General features: G+C 48.8%; 1 long non-coding RNA gene across 2 annotated transcripts; it reads right to left on the bottom strand.

The window, feature by feature from the left end:
- Positions 1-1,037: 1,037 nt before the first annotated feature.
- Positions 1,038-2,742, bottom strand: Gm32563. 2 transcript variants are annotated; one of them, XR_003946858.1, is made up of 3 exons: positions 1,921-2,742; positions 1,334-1,509; positions 1,038-1,180 (listed from the first exon to the last, which is right to left on the bottom strand). It is a non-coding gene; the product is annotated as a predicted gene, 32563 (long non-coding RNA). The 2 variants fall into 2 exon arrangements; XR_003946859.1 differs by having other exon boundaries at positions 1,352-1,509.
- Positions 2,743-15,798: the final 13,056 nt, after the last annotated feature.

The following is a 15,798-nucleotide window of genomic DNA, read 5'->3' as shown; positions in this document are numbered from 1 at the left end:
AAGGGAGGAAGCTTAGCTTCTGGGACTCGTCCCCGGCCTCTAGGGGTCAGCGTAGAGCCACTTTTCTGTGGTACTGGTGCCACCCAGCTATATGGGCCCCTCCCCACCCAGAGGCAGTTTCCTCTGCCTCATCTACTAACCTTGCCAGACTCCTGTTCAATTCCCCAGGGTTCCCCTAGCACAGTGGGTCAAGCCAGGCATTTCCAGAACGACTCAAAAGAACGCACACAGAGAAATCCTGTCTCGAAAAACAACAACAAAACAAAACAAAACGAGCACACACGAACATTTTTTTAAAAAAACAGGGTGCCTAGCAAGAACGCTAATGGGGCTGCACAATTTCTGAGGTGTGTCACCTAAACCTTCCAGCCATTCTTCGTGTGGCTTGATGTCATCTAGAAATGTGTTGGCATGCCGGTGACTTCCCTGGGATGCTTACACCCTGTAGCCTACAGATTGGACAGGCCTGCTAGAGAACTGTGCCCCCCCCCTTCTGCTTTGAACCTACCTTCTCATCTCTCGCATGCACCCCTCCAGCAGCAGCTACTCTGTCTGCACTCCAAACCATCTCAGGAAAACCTCTGTCCTCCGAAGCTCGGTGTCCCTCATCAGTCCATATTTCTGAGCAACTTCCTTCCCTCCTCTGGTTCGGTTGGTGGAAAGGACAAGGTTCTCGGGCAGCTATGGATTTCCTCATAGTCTCTATCAACTGGGCAGCAGCTGGGGGTCCCAAGGGGATTTTGGGCAGCTTTTCTCTCTTCTGCTAAGAGCTATGCTCTCCAGTTCATAGCCAATGACCACACATACTGGGGTATTTACATGAATTAAATAAACATGCAAGCTTGGTTCCTCATTCACACCAGCTGCATTTCCATGCTCAATGGTCACACATAGAATATTAGCCTCTGAGGTTATTGACCATCTCCTACTGAGCACGCATGAGCCTCCCAATGTCTGTTAGATCTTTGAGTCCAAACCCTTTAGGGATCTTTTAGTTGGTACCCAGTGGACCTCCGAGTAATAACTTCATGGTGGGGGTAGTGAAGGAGATGCTCTTAAAAGTTGTGGCTTAGAGTCACCCTTATACCTGCTTCCCAGTTGTACTTCAGAAGCTGTTATTAGCAGGGGACAGCCCTGTTCACTCTTCGCACCAGTCCCTCTCAGCAACACGGCCCCTGTGCTGCAAGAAGAGATTAGAAACAAGCGTTCAGGCTGGGCCTGCCTAGAACATCTCTGCGTGAAGCCAGTGCCTAGACCTGCTAGGTGAGGCTGCCCATTGTAGTAGGAGGCTTCAGTTTGGGAACAGCAGGTGCACAGCCATAAGCCCACTGACCTCCTCCCTGCTGATCACCTTCCAATAGGTGCAGAGGCCTTTCTGGCATTCCTCTAGGCTCCACTGAACCTGGTTGTCACTCTTGGGATGAGGCTCAATCTCATGTCCTGGCAAGGTCGAAACCCTCTGGATGCAAGGTGGTTTTGTGATCACAACATCAAGAATTTCATCATGCCCTGGAACAGAATGGCAGGGACAGAATGCTGAAGTCACATCCCCCCCCCCCGCCCCCCACCCTAGGGCTCCCTAGATATGTACTTAAGCTGGGCTAATCAAAATATGGGTACCTGGGGGGACATGTGACAAATGAAGTTTCACAGGCATGTTCTGGAATGTGAGGCTGCTGAGACCTGTGTTTCTAGCCCCAGAGATGAGCATGTGGGTTCAGATCCAAACATTATCCAGAGAAGCAAGAATCGATAGCAGTGGTGGGGGAGGGGCATCAAAAAGGTGGCTCCTGAGGTTGTGAGTGGATGTTGGACTGGGGGTAGAAAATATCCTTCTCAGCAGTGTAGCCTCTCTCTTGAAGATGGTCCCCAGGAAGGAAACAAGCTCTAGAAAGCAGGGAGAGCCATGGTTATACACACCTCGTCTTGGTATGCTCTCTACAGTTTGCAAAGAGTCCTTTGGTTCTTCTTCACAACTCTGGTGGGCCAGTAGGCAGTACTGTACATTCCTGGTCCTCGGGGTGCTACACACAGGAAGGGCCCAGATGTGGTCCCTTTGTTTTTACTCTCCAGCCTGGGCTGTTATCACCAGCTGAGGCCTTCGCTGCCAAAGGAAAGGCCAATGTCACAGCAGTCGCATGTGCGTCCAAATGGCTTGGATTGGGGGTGTGGCTTGTGTTCTTTATGGAGTTTAAAGAAACTGACACAGATAAGAGAATGTGACTGACTCAAATCAGCTTCAAGAATGACGTAGGAGAATCCTTTACAGGCTGTAAGGACAAAGAGGTGCCTCCCTCTAACCCCCAGAGCATCTCCAAGGAAGAGCCTCTCTCTGAAACATCTGCAGTGACAGGGAGGGAATTTTGAACACAGATTAACATGTGGAAAGGGATTTCCATTTTACTTCCAGCTTCTCTGTAGAAACATCATGGTGGACTCAGGATGAGAGGTCAGATTCCAGAGGCCGTTCTTATTGCTGGGATTACACCTGTGCTTCTGCTGTCTGTGGGGTTCATGGTGGGTCACATGACGAACTAGCTACGAACAGTGTGGTTGTTACTCCAGAGAGGTGAGAAGAAAGAAGGGGAGGAGGTGAAATCTTGATCCAAGTGTGTAGATGTTCTTGAGATCATCTGAGTCCTGTTCTAACCCAGCTCACTGGCTTCAAGTACTAGGGAAAACCTTTCCCAGCTAGGAACAGAATTGTCTCATGGCTTGTCTTAAGACCAGATGTCTAATATGTATCAAAAGATGGCCTAGTCAGCCATCACTGGAAAGAGAGGCCCATTGGACACGCAAACTTTATATGCCCCAGTACAGGGGAATGCCAGGGCCAAAAAATGGGAATGGATGGGTAGGGAAGTGGGAGGGAGGGTATGGGGGGCTTTTGGGATAGCATTCTAAATGTAATTGAGGAAAATACGTAATAATAAAAAATATTTTAAAAAAAGACCAGATGTCTAGAGTCCCGTGAAAAAAATCATTCCTTTTTTTTTTTTTTTAATGTCACATATCCTCTGATCTGTCTTCCCAGATCTTGCTAGTCAGAATCCACAATGCCGTGCACACTACAGTCATAGCTGTGTGGGCATCGGTTTGGGTTCCTGGCATCTTACTGACATGGGCAGGGAATGTGCTCTGTGCTGTTTCCTCAGCTCTCCTCTGCTTACAACTTTTGTTCCAGGTTGCTGGGTGTCTTAGGGTTTCATTGCTGTGAAGATACACCACGATCACCTTATAAAGGAAAACATTTCATTGGGCCTGGCTTACAGTTTCAGAGGTTTAGTCCATTATCATCATGGTGGGAGCATGGCAGCATCCAGGCTGACATGGTGCTGGAGAAGGAGCTGAAAGTTCTACATCTTGATCCACAGGCAGCAGAAGAGAACTGTGTCTCATACTGGACGTAGCTTGAGCACATATCCTCAAAGCCCACCTCCACAGTGACACAGTTCCTCCAACAAGGCCACACCTACTCTAACAAGGCCGCACCTCCTAATAGTGCCCCTCCTTATGGGCCAAGCATTCAAGCACATGAATCTACAGGGGCCATTGCCTATTCAAACCACCACACTGGGGGAAAAGCGTGCCTGGAACCTCTCCTGGGGTTCTCGTTGTTTTAACCAGACTTCACTGGAGATGTGGCGGCTACAGTTAAGTGTGCAGGAGTGATGGGCACCAGCAAGGATCTTCAGCACACGCTGCTCCATGTTCCATGAGCTGGAGAGCACTCTAGGAGGACACATTGGACATGCACGTGGCTATTAATAAAACAGAGCCCGGCTTCCCATCCTTCTAGTGCTCCCTCTGGAGCCCATGGGAAGTGGGAGGTGGGGGCAGACGCTGGCATTCCTGGGTCCCTAGCAGAAATAATCTCTAACAGCCCCCAAACCTCACCCTCAACCTAGAATGGTTATTAACATATTAATTAATATTTAAAAACTCATTATGCCTTGATGATGGCTTCCTTAATCTGCTTTTATATTAATCGCAGCCACCAAGGAGCAATAACCATACTTACGTGGCAAAATGGAGTCATTCTACTTAATTACCGAGGAGGTTTTACAGGCAGTCTTCAGCACTTGCAGACAATCAGAGGGTTGATGGCATGTCTTCCTTTTAGACTCTCTGCTAAATTGGATGCCCTGACAGTTGGAAGTTTTTATCTTGTATTGAGATGAAGTCTCCCCACCCACACCCTGATTGCTCATTGTGCCAGCCTGGAGGCCCTGGTCTCCTCAGTTATTGACCTGAGGAGGTGGCCTGGATTCTAACTCCCAACATGCACTTAGCCTGTCACCCCCTGGAAGCAACAGAAACTGAGGTTCTAGCCCCAGAGACCCCTCTCTTCTCTTCTCTTCCTGCAAGGTTCTGCTTCTGAGCCTGGACCTGAAACTCATGCGCTGTCCAGGTGCTTTAATCTTCCAGGAGGGCTAGGCTTCTGCCTGTTTGGTTGCCTGGGGGCCGATCCTGCCAGCCGCCAATCCACACTGCTTTGTTACCGGCAGGCAATGTTTCCTCCAAACAATGCTCTAAAGGGGGTTACAGAGCCTCGCCCACCAGCTGTGCCCACTGCCCTTCAGACCTTGATAGAAGCAGAAGTGACTCCCGTTCAGTCTATTGGGACCACTGTGATGAGCCACACAAGACTTCCTGTCCTGGCAGGTCTCTATCCTTGGTCCCTTGGAGGATTTAGGACTTCTGTCACATCTTGGGGAGCAGCTTGCACAGTCAATGGCCCTGGTGGCCTTTGCCTTACCTGCCTCCTGCAGCTTCATGGATATTGGTTCTCACAGTGACACCAGGGTCTCAGGTGAGCCAGGAGCCTATGCTGAGGCCAGGACCCAGCGGGTCTAATATGCCATCTGTCCAGAAGGCCAGCTGAGAGCGCTTGTCAGCATCTGGAAAAATGTTCACACTCCTGACCCTCCCTTCTGAGCCTGGCCACAGAAGCCTTTGGGGAGGGGGGCAGAAACAGTCAAATGGTGTCCAGAGATGAGATCAGCTTCCTGTGTCCTAGAAATTATGGTGAAGTGACAGCCAGGAAATTGGTGACTCCCTCCCAGGGTGCTGATAACCCTGGAGCTCATTCATCACCCATGCAGGGATGGCCAGAACCACTCAGAGCCGCTGTAGCCCTAATGGGACCACACAACCGTCAGGGTGGTTTCACAGCAGCCAGGTAGTGCTGTGAAGCCTGGCCCTGGACAGCTGGTAATTGCAGACTTGAATCAGGACCCAGGTCTCAGGGTGGATGTGATGTTAATCTTCATTGATTTAGAATCACTATAGAAACACACCTCCGGGCATATCTGTTTGGGTGTTTCCAGAAAGATTTAACTGAGAAGGGAAAACTGATTGCCCTGAACGTGGGCTGAGTAAGACTGAGCAAGGATGGAAGGACTGATGAGATGGCTCAGTGGGGAAGGGAGAAGATGGCTCAGCCTGGGGATGCAGTGTATATTCAGGTGTGGGTCCCCTCATTCCAGGAAGACTTGCTGAATTATCAGCCTGGATGGAGACTCAGATAAAAGAATGAGACCAGATCCCCAGTGAAGATCCTCCCGCCCTGCAGTGCTCCTGTGTATCACTCCAGGCAGTGGCCTAGAAATGGCTGAAGAGAAGGTCAAGGCAATAGCCCAGGGCATTCTCACAGCTGTCTGGGTGTTCACAGGCTCTGAAGAGGCCCGGGGGACAGTGGTGGTGGATTCAAGGAGGCCAGTGCGGAGGTCTGGTATCAGAGGCTGCAGAACAGGTATTAGTGTGGCTTGGGTTGTTATACCACTGTGATTGCTTTTATTTGGTTTTGCTATGCCTGGCATAGAACCCAGAGCCTTATGCAGGTTAGTGCCATGTGCCATGAAGCTGTGTCCCCAGCCCTGCTTGTTGGGGACAGTTATGATTCATTGCTTCTCCTAGCATATGGCAAGTCTGAGCTTCCTATTTCACAGTGGGGCCACATGATAAGCTCTGGCCCAGGCACCATGAACAGAAGTGCCATGGACCGCTTCCAGGTGGAGCATTTAATCTCTGACTTGGAGTTCTCCATATCTCATATTTGCCACCGCTCTTTGCTGTGGCCACTACCAATGTGGCAGAACAGAGAGGCTTCATCAGCCAGACCTGAGGTGAAGACAATAACACAGTCAACCCAAAACTGACTCCTACTGGTGCATAGCACAAGCAGGAAGTTAACCTGTGAATGATAAACTCAAGTGTTTGTCATCACAGCATGACCTGGCTTACATGTGGCTGTCGCCAACTTCACAGCCAGAGGTGTGGGCAGTGTTCTGGGGAGCAGCATCTCAGTGGGCACCAGGCACTGGCCTAGTTACCTGGGCAACACAAATGAAATCCAAAGGGTAGCCTTTCCCTTGTACCATGAGGACCGTAGGCTGCCTTCTTCAAATGAAAGAAGTAAGATGAACAGTACCCCCAGAGCTCGTGTCTCTAGCTGCATATGTAGCAGAAGATGGCCTAGTCAGCCATCACTGGGAAGAGAGGCCCCTTGGTCTTGCAAACTTTATATGCCCAGTACAGGGGAATGCCAGGGCCAAGAAGCGGGAGTGGGTGGGTAGGGGAGCAGGGTGGGGGGAGGGTATAGGGGACTTTTGGGATAGCATTTGAAATGTAAATGAAGAAAATATCTAATAAAAAATTTAAAAAAGAAATGTAAAAAAAGTAAATCAAATAAAAATAATCACACACACACAAACACACACACACATACAAACACACACACACACACAAAAGGTAAGATAAAAGAAACAGGGCCATAGCTCAGTTGGTAAAGCATTTTCTTTGCAAGCACAAAGACCTGAGTTCAATCCCAGACCTGTGCTAAAAAAATAAAATAAAATAAAATAAAATAAAATAAAATAAAATAAAGCTTTGAGTGCGGGCACATACTTAAGATCTCAGGGCCGGGGAGGCACAGACCCCTGGGACTCACTGACCAGCCAGCTGATACTCGTTAGGAGGTTCTAGGCTCATGAGGAATCCTGTCTGTCTTAGTTATAATTTCTACTGCTATGATGAAACACCATGACCAAAAATCAAGTTGGGGAGGAAAGGGTTTGTTCAGCTTATACTTCCACATTGCTGTTCATCATTGAAAAAAGTCAGGAGAAGAATTCATACAACGTAGGAGTCTGGAGGCAGGAGCTGATGTAGAGGCCATGGAAGGGTGCCGCTTACTGGCTTACTCAGCCTGCTTTCTTATAGAACCCAGGACCACCAGCTCCGGCCCTCCTTATTAATGACTAATTGAGAAAATGCCTTACAGTTGGATCTCATGGAGGCATTTCCTCAAATGAGGCTCCTTCCTCTCTGATGTCTTTAGCTTGTGTCAAGTTGACACAAAACTGGCCCATACACTGCCTCAAACAAGAGTGGATCCCATTGTCCCCTGATCTCCACATGTACAAGCATATTCCTGCATGGAATCTGCATACATACATGTACCTGCACAAACATGAGAACACACACATACACACCAAGAAAAAACAGTGCTCAAGGAAAGGCTGAGTTCTGAAAGACAGTATTTATGCACAAAATACAAAATGCTGTTAATCTGAAAGAGATAGTTTGGACCACTTAACTGGGGAGTTAAAGTTGTTTCTTCTCAAGTGCTTGCATACGTAAGACAAAGAGCAAGATGAGATGAATTATAGAAAAAAAAAACCCCACAAATTTGCAAAACTGGATGTATAGAATCTTGCAGTATTGTAACTGCTGGACTCAAGTGGGTCTGATTCCCATCTATTCCTGACTGTCCCTTACAAACCTCAGATAGCTCATATACAGCCAAGTGCTGGGCCCATGAAGGAAGAGGCTCAGGAGATTTTGTGCCTGATCCAGAAAAGTGACACAAGAGAGATGAGAGCTGCTCTGGAGGTGGGAGATACAGGAGAGACCCCTTTTATGAGGCTGGTAGGATCTTTGTTCTGGAAACAAAGACAGGGGGACGTGAAACAGTTCTCCAGAGTCACAGAGCCAGTGGGGACATGCAGAGCCTCAGGGTAGGCACAGGACCTGTCTGCTCAGCCAACCCTCCTTTCTCTTGGTGTGCACCTCAGAATATCACCCCATCATCTGCCACCATCTCCCATGTCAGGGGTCCAGGTCAATCTTGACTTCTCCTTCCATATACAGCCCTCACGTTCATGAACTAGGAACTAGAGAGCACTTTTTTTTTTTTCTTTTTACGGTGTTAAGTCTTCAGGAGACGGGAAGCATAGATGGCCTCTACACTGTTCTGTTACTTTTTGTCCCAGTTTAGCTTCTCACCCCAACAAGGTCCTCAGGCTCACTGTGTCCTGAGCAGAAGGGCCACACTTTCTCTGTAGCACTAGCTGCTCCCTTCTTTGGTTCCCAACTCCCCATTGTTCCTAACCCCAGGGCATGATACCTACCAGTCTCATACATAACGATGGTCACACCTGTGAAAATAGTCTAGGGACGAAACGCCTCACCTGGCACTTAGGAGGACACCACCTGCTCTCTGCCGGGATGGAACAGATACCGGCTTTCATGAAGGAGCTCTACAAAGGCTGCTGCTATCTACCTCAAACTGAAAATCAGATACCAGCACAAGAGCCACAGGAGCCACAGCAGCTGTAGTCAGCAGCGCCTCACACAGACAGCTCTCAGCACCACCACACCAACCCCCAGCAGCTACTTCCCTGAGAGGGGGCTCCAGTCTTTCCCCTGTGAGTCATCATTGTTCCCTGGGTGTCCAGCCTTCAGACCCTCACCCCTTGCTCTCCTGCAGAATGAGCCTCTCTGTGCTAAAACTCATATCCCTCAAATCCCCAGGAGGCTCCCCGTGTAGAGAACCCCCGGGGAAGCCAGAGTTCCTCAGTGTAGCTCACAAGGCCCTGCTGTCTCTTGACTCTGTCCTCACAAGCCTTCCTTGATTGCTCCTGCTGTGGTACTGTGAGCTAGAGCCCTTAGTTTCTCCTTGGCCTATACTCTTGAAGTGAGTGTAGAGTCGAATTTCCAGACTGCCTCCCACAGGCTGTTAACCTGGAGAAGTCCACAATAATGTCTTTTCAGCAGGTTTTCTTCATCAGAGGCCTTGGCATAAATGTTCAGCACATATTTATATAAGGAAGCAAGAGAGACGAAAGTGGAACAATTTCTCCCCTGGCCCGGGCCCTAGCTATAGTGTCTTCCATTTACAGAAGGCTGCCTGGCCTTTAATAGTGCTAACGTAGATACAGCAGTTTCATGCTGCTGTTAGGCACAAGTTCTGAGTGACATTAAGACTGGCGATGGAGATAGGCAACAGTGGGATTGAAACTATAGATGGTGCACTACAACTTGAGAGATGCCAAGCTTCTCTCAGCCTCCCGAACTAGCCTATCCATAGATATTGGGAATTTTGCTTCAGAAACCAAGCCCACATGGCCTCTTGCAACTAGATAGGGAACCCTGGTCTCTTCCATTTAGGCCCATCTACCCAGCGTAGGAACTTCTGCATCAGCAGAAGTTTTCCACAGAGGAAAACTCCATCCCGACTCTACTAAGATGTAAATGTCTCCATTGAAAGAAGAAGTGTGACCCGAGAAACTTGGCCTCCCAGGAAATTCTGTGGAGATACCTCCTGGGCTCTAACCTCATCTTTTTTGAGGTTGAGCATGGTACGGTACAGGGTGGGGTAGGGTTAAAGAGAGGTGAAGAGAGGGAGCAGTTACTCGGGGGCAGTCTCTACATGGGCCTTTCCGCTTGTACCGATTTGGAAGTGGTCCAACCTCAGGCAGTCTTGGCAGTCAGGGACAAGGCAGCTCCAGGGCCTTCGAGAACTGTGAGATCCTAGGAGCTTGGAGGAAGGTGGAAGTGGTGCCTGGGGAGAGCCTGGCCTTATAGGATGCTGCTAGCGAGACAGCACAAGCGTGGGAGTAGCCTATCACAGCTCCCCTGTTCCCAGGGTCAGCAGTCAACCATGAAACTTGCTTCTACTGAGATACAATTCAAAGTTTCCTTTCCACACCATAGAAAGAAACAAGGCCATATATTCATATCCAAACCTACGAATGTGAAATAGTGCCCCGTCCATGAGGGATATGTTCTAAGACTCCCAAGCAGGTACCCAAGACCTTGAATAGTACCAAGCACTACTTTCCCATGTGTCCCACGGCTGCACAGTCCCAGAGTTACTCTGTCCTTCCATGTTTGGAGCCTGGTGTCTCTTTTGCATCACTACGATTGTGCTTTGGGCCTCTGTTTGGTAACCAGGGGTCATTTCAATACAGGCCTTTTGATAGCAGACAATCTATTAACCTATACAGCCAGGAAATGGCTGATGGGCAGGTCGTGTGCACCATGAAAATACATTGAACAAAAAGATACGTCGTAGCTTAGTTGGGACAGCGGAGTGCTATGGATAAGTAATGTTTACTGACTTCTTGACTGGGTTAGACTCAATGTGGAAGCACAATGAGTGTGTGTGTGTGTGTGTGTGTGTGTGTGTGTGTGTGTGTGAGAGAGAGAGAGAGAGAGAGAGAGAGAGAGAGAGATGGAGAGGGGGAGAGACAGGAAGAGAGGGAGAGAGAGAGAGAGAGAGAGAGAGAGAGAGAGAGAGAGAGAGAGAGAGAGAGAGGTTTAAAAGAGGAAGGAAGACGCATCTTGAATACAGCCGCACTGTACCGTGGATTGGGTCCTGGACTGAATGGAAAGGAAAAAGCGAGTTGAGTACTAGCATCCGCACGCAACTGCTTCCTGCCTGTGGCTACAACCACGTAACAGGTCGGTCGCCTCATGCCTCATGCTCCTGTTGCTGCAGATAAAGTAACACTAGCCTTCATGTCTTGTCTGTCATGGTGGACAGTACTCCCAGACCATGAGCCAAAATAGAAACTGTTCCTTGATTAAGTCAGGAGTGTTATCACAACCGAGGGAAAGGCAAGTAATAAAGTGTGTGATTTCACGTGCTGCTTGAAACAGCATGTGGCTTAAACCCTAGGAACTGCAGCTGGAGAGGGGGCCCAACGGTTAGAGCAGTGGCTGTTCTTCCTAAGAACTGGGACTTGGGTCCCAGCGCCCACACAGTGTGGCTCACAACCCTCTGTGGCTCTTGTTTCAGAGGATCTTCTGCCCTCTTCTGGCCTCTATGGGCACCGAATAGATATGGGGCACAGGCATGCATGCAGGCAACACACCCAAACACAGAAAGTCTTCAAGAAAAAAAAATCTATACATTGTACTTCTGGAATATTCCATGTAACAATTTCTGACCATGGGAAGGGAAATTGAATAAATGAGAGACTACTACTATGGTTAAGGCTCTGGAGTTGTGCTTTCTGGGTTTGAGGATCACTTCCTCCCCTTAGAAGCTGTGTGCCCTGGACAGACTAGATGACCTTTCTGCGCTTGAGTTGTAAAGATGGGCCATGGTATGGCCACTACATCATACAGCTGTAAGGGTAAGAGAAGTTGAGGGTACAAAGCTTTTCCAATGGTGCTGGGAGATATTAAGTGCCATAGAAATGAGCCCTTTTATTTCTATATGACTGCCTGGAAGCTCTAAAGAAGAAAGGGGATTGGAATAGGCTGCATGGAAGAAGGAGCCATGCGCTGGGGCTTTGAAGGATTAATATAATTCCCCGTGGAGGGGAAGAGAGAGAAGAGTATTCAAAGCGGAGGCCACAGCTTGAGCGGGTAATTAGGTTGTCCTCTAGGGGAATAAGGAGGGGTGCGAGGTGACTGGTGCCAGCAAGGAAGGCGAGTGTAGTGTTGTGGGAGATGAGACCAACCTGAGGTACTGCTTCCAGAAGACCAATGCCAGGGTCAAGGCATGGTCAGAACTGTGAAATACAGGTGGGGATTTTTCAAGTAGAGAAGAGGAGCAGATGCACAGAAGCTAGCTATGAGGCACCCTTAAGATTACAGAAGGCAGGGGTGTCCAGATAAAAGAAGGAAACAGCCTTCTGGCTCTAACAAGACCATCTTCTGAGTGCCCAAGCCAGGCCCTCCTTTCTCCTCTTTGCCCAATAGAATTCTCCAAAGCCCTACCACTCCTCTGGTGTGTGGCCTTTACCTGCTGTGAAGGCCACACTCTTCCCCTTCCATTCTGGGGCTGCAGAATGAGATCAGAGCCCTGAAGGCTTGTGGTCTAAGTTCAGTCTTTTCCCCAGTAACCTTCTTAGGTCTTGGGTCAGTGAATGCACATGTAATGACCTCACAAGTGGGTGCCAGATGCAGCTCTTGCCCACCTCCTGTCCCATCATGTTCTCCCAGACACACACCTTGCTTTCTTAATCCCCCGTATACTTGCTATTCTTCAGCTCTTTAGATGGCACAGGGAGAGTTGTATTTGTTGGGCTATGCCTTTTTCTTCAGTGCTGGAATAGAGCTCATGTTAGGCAGGTATGCTGCCACTGAGCCATACCCCCAGCTCCTTATGAGTCAGATTTGCATAGTAACTATACTAATATTTATCAAGAGCTTACAGTGTGGCAGGCCTATTATATCTAATAGGAGGAGGGGTTACTAACTATGTGACCTTAAGCAAGTCTCTTAGTCTCTCTGTGTCTTGTCCTCATTTTTTAAGTGAAGAACTCATATCTACGTCAGCCTTTCAGTGAAAATTCAATGAGTAGACAAAGGTTTCTAAAGTCACACATGGTATCTAGCAAATATTAAAAATAACCCTGCTCTCATTAGCACAACTTAGCAAATTAATGTTCATTCCATTTTCCAGGCATGAAAATGGTCTCTGGGAAGTAATATGGCAATAGCAAAGAGGCAATAATAGCTGGGCCTCACTTCAGAATCCACTTTCTTAGCCCCAAATAAACTGCTTCTCCCTTTGGCCTTCTCTGGTCACAGTCTCCCAGAATCTGTTCTCCTCTAAATGAGATAGCTCTCGTTCTTCCCATGGTTACCGTGTAGTGGGACACTGAGGGTGTGTCAGCTGCTTTGCTCTCCCATACCTCAGGGGAAGTCAGAGTCAATGACTCCTGAAGGAAGCTATCAGATGGAATATGACACTGGACTTGTAGAGGGTTGATCTGGGAACCCAAGGCAAGACCCAAGATAACTGCAGAGAGACACAGGGGTTGGGGGGTGGGGAGGATGGGGCAGATCCACCTACTTGTCCAGAGATTGCCTGGATGGTTGGGGGCCCAGATTATTAGGGATAATAACAACATACACCACGGGATCCAAGTTCTTCAAAGTAGCCCTAAGATCCAAGGGACCCAAGTCTTAGGACCTCCAAAGGGTCCAAGGATAGCAATGAGGGGCCAGCCCTGGCTCTGCTAATATGTAAATGCATAAAGCATAGATCATCCAAGTTTGACCTGAGGCAAGACAGATTGGGAGCCTTGTTTTCCCAGATTATAAAATGTTATGCGTAGCTCACCCAACAAAATTCTGAGGGAAGCAAGCTGGTGCCGGGAGGTGTCTGACATAGAGAAAAGAGTCCTGGGAATTAGAGCCCCACCTTCCCATCCTGCTTTGCCCTCTGACCTGCCCTGAAGTCGAAGCCATCCCTCCATTTCTAGGGACTTTGGTTTTTCTATTTGGAGAAGGAAGAAATGGGCAGAGTCAGGGGAGGGGCTTCTCAAACATCTGTATCCCCTGAAGAAGGGACCTCTGCTGAAGGACATCTGGCTCACCCAGAGGTGGCGTTCAAGGAATTTGTTTATGTCATCTCAGGTCTTGTGACATTGGGACATATCTTCACCAGAACAGGGTGCCCTGTCACACAGAGACAGCTTCAGCTAAGCATACATTTAGGGACCTTTGGAGAGTTCCTGAGCATGGAAGGAAGGTACCTTGATCTCCAGAGGAAACCCACTTACAGCTTTTTATCAATTGCTTGAAAGGAAGCAACCAGAGGCCATCCCGGTCCCTCGCTGTTGGAGGTGCGCATTTGCATATGGAAACACCCTTCTTTTCCTTAGAGCAAATTTTCCTAATGCTCACTGCTGCTTAACAAGGGCCTGGCTGCCCAGGTCTGCCTTGCCTAAAGTCACAGGCAGCAACCGAAAAAGTCCAGACAGGGCCTTTGAGCGCAGCGCGGAGAACTAAGGTGCAGGGATGGGCAAAGAGGGGAGGGGACCCGGTGAAGAAATCTTCATCCCTGAGTAGGGCAGTGTAGGCCTATAAGTTTCAGCCCTTGGTCTTGCAGCGCCTCCTGCAGAGAATGCCTGGTTGGCCGGTGACAGTTCCCAGGTCAGCCCGCGAGGCTCCCGCGGTCACCAGGGGGCGGCGCACGGGTCCATCCCAGTCCACTGCGTGCCACCCTCTGCCCTCCGCCCTCCGCCCTCAGAGCGCACATCTTTCTAATGGGATAAGGCGTCACACAGGTCAGGGAACAATTTATTATTCTGCTAGCTAGAGCCAAGTTTCTCTTTGAAAAATGGTTACTCCCTGAGTCGGCAATTACTTCAAAATAAATTTACCAAAGACAAAATTGTGCCTCTTGGGTCAGTAAACGACTTGCCTGTTTGGGGCTGAGCAGACAAGGTGTTTATTAAGGACCGCCTTCGTTTCCTGTGCAGGTTTTTCAGTTTGAATAATTGTCCAATTAAATATAATTTGGAAGTCGGTGCTAACCCAGTGGCTAGATTGCAAGAGGAAGAATCACTCGGAGGCGTGCATTAATAAATCCCGCGGAGCCCCATCGCTCCCCAAGCCCCTCCTTTGGTTTAATTTTGAGAATTTTTTTTTGTCTTCCCGCAGCCTATAGCTGTGGTTGGAAATGAGCTTTTTTTTCCCTTAAGGATTCCTAGGCCTTGCTTCCATCTGTCTGTCTTCTCTTCAGCAAACATCTGCACCGGGGTTTCCACAAAGGGTTTCTGTGGCTGGGACCTCACACTGATCTGGGGACTAACAGCCCATTCTTCTATGGGCTTCACACTTGTGGGGTCTTTCTTTAGTTCCTCCATCCATTCTGTTAATAAACACCTATGAGCACGTTGTTTTTCTCGGAGCCAGGCCTGGGAATGGATCAGGAGAAAAATCAGTCCTGTTCTGCAAAGACGATTCAGCCCAGCTGGAGGACATACAAAAGGTCATTGGTATCAGGCCCAGCCCTTCACTGTTGCACAAGGGAAACTGAGTTGCCGTGGAGAGAGTCACGTAGGGAGTAGCTGGGGAGCAGGACTGTTTATATGTTAACTCCTATACCTAATTCCCCATCCACAGGTACCCAGATATCTACAAGATACTTGGACATGGTTTATAGAGGGCACCTGAGGGGTCAAAACACTTATGTGATGCCATCCTGTCCATCCAGCTGGGTCCCATAGGATGAAACACCATCACTGTAGGCATCTCCCCGCTTCACAGTGATCAGTGACATTGGCCTGGACTTAAAAGCCATCTGTCCTAGATGGAAAGCAATGACAATCAATATCTGGGCCCAGCCTCAGGCCTAGGGAAGGGCCTAGACCTATGCTCTAGGAGGCTGAGTTCAGCCTGGACAGTCTGTGCTGCACTCTCTATTAGGAGTGGCCAGTGTCCCTGACTGGTAATAGTCATTCATTAAACAATCGCCCATGGAGCCTCCGCTTGTCCTAAACACTGCTCTAAGCTCTGATGATGACAACAGGGTAAGAAACCCTGCAGATAGGAATGCTTTTTTTGTGTTTTCTGCATTTCTTGAGAGAGGGTCTCACCTCTAGCCCAGGCCTGCAGGGAACTCAATATGTAGGTCAGGTAGCCTACAGCTCATAGTAATCCTCCTGCCTTAGTCTCCCAAGTATGGGGACTATAGTGATGAGCCTCACATCCAGCCAAGTAAGAAAGACAGACAACATAGCAAGAGGGCATACAGTGTGTGGTTAG

This window comes from Mus musculus, chromosome 7, assembly GCF_000001635.26.
Source record: "Mus musculus strain C57BL/6J chromosome 7, GRCm38.p6 C57BL/6J".
Lineage (NCBI taxonomy): Eukaryota > Metazoa > Chordata > Mammalia > Rodentia > Muridae > Mus > Mus musculus.
Note: the sequence above shows the minus strand (reverse complement) of the source record. Positions and strands in the feature narration are given on the sequence as shown.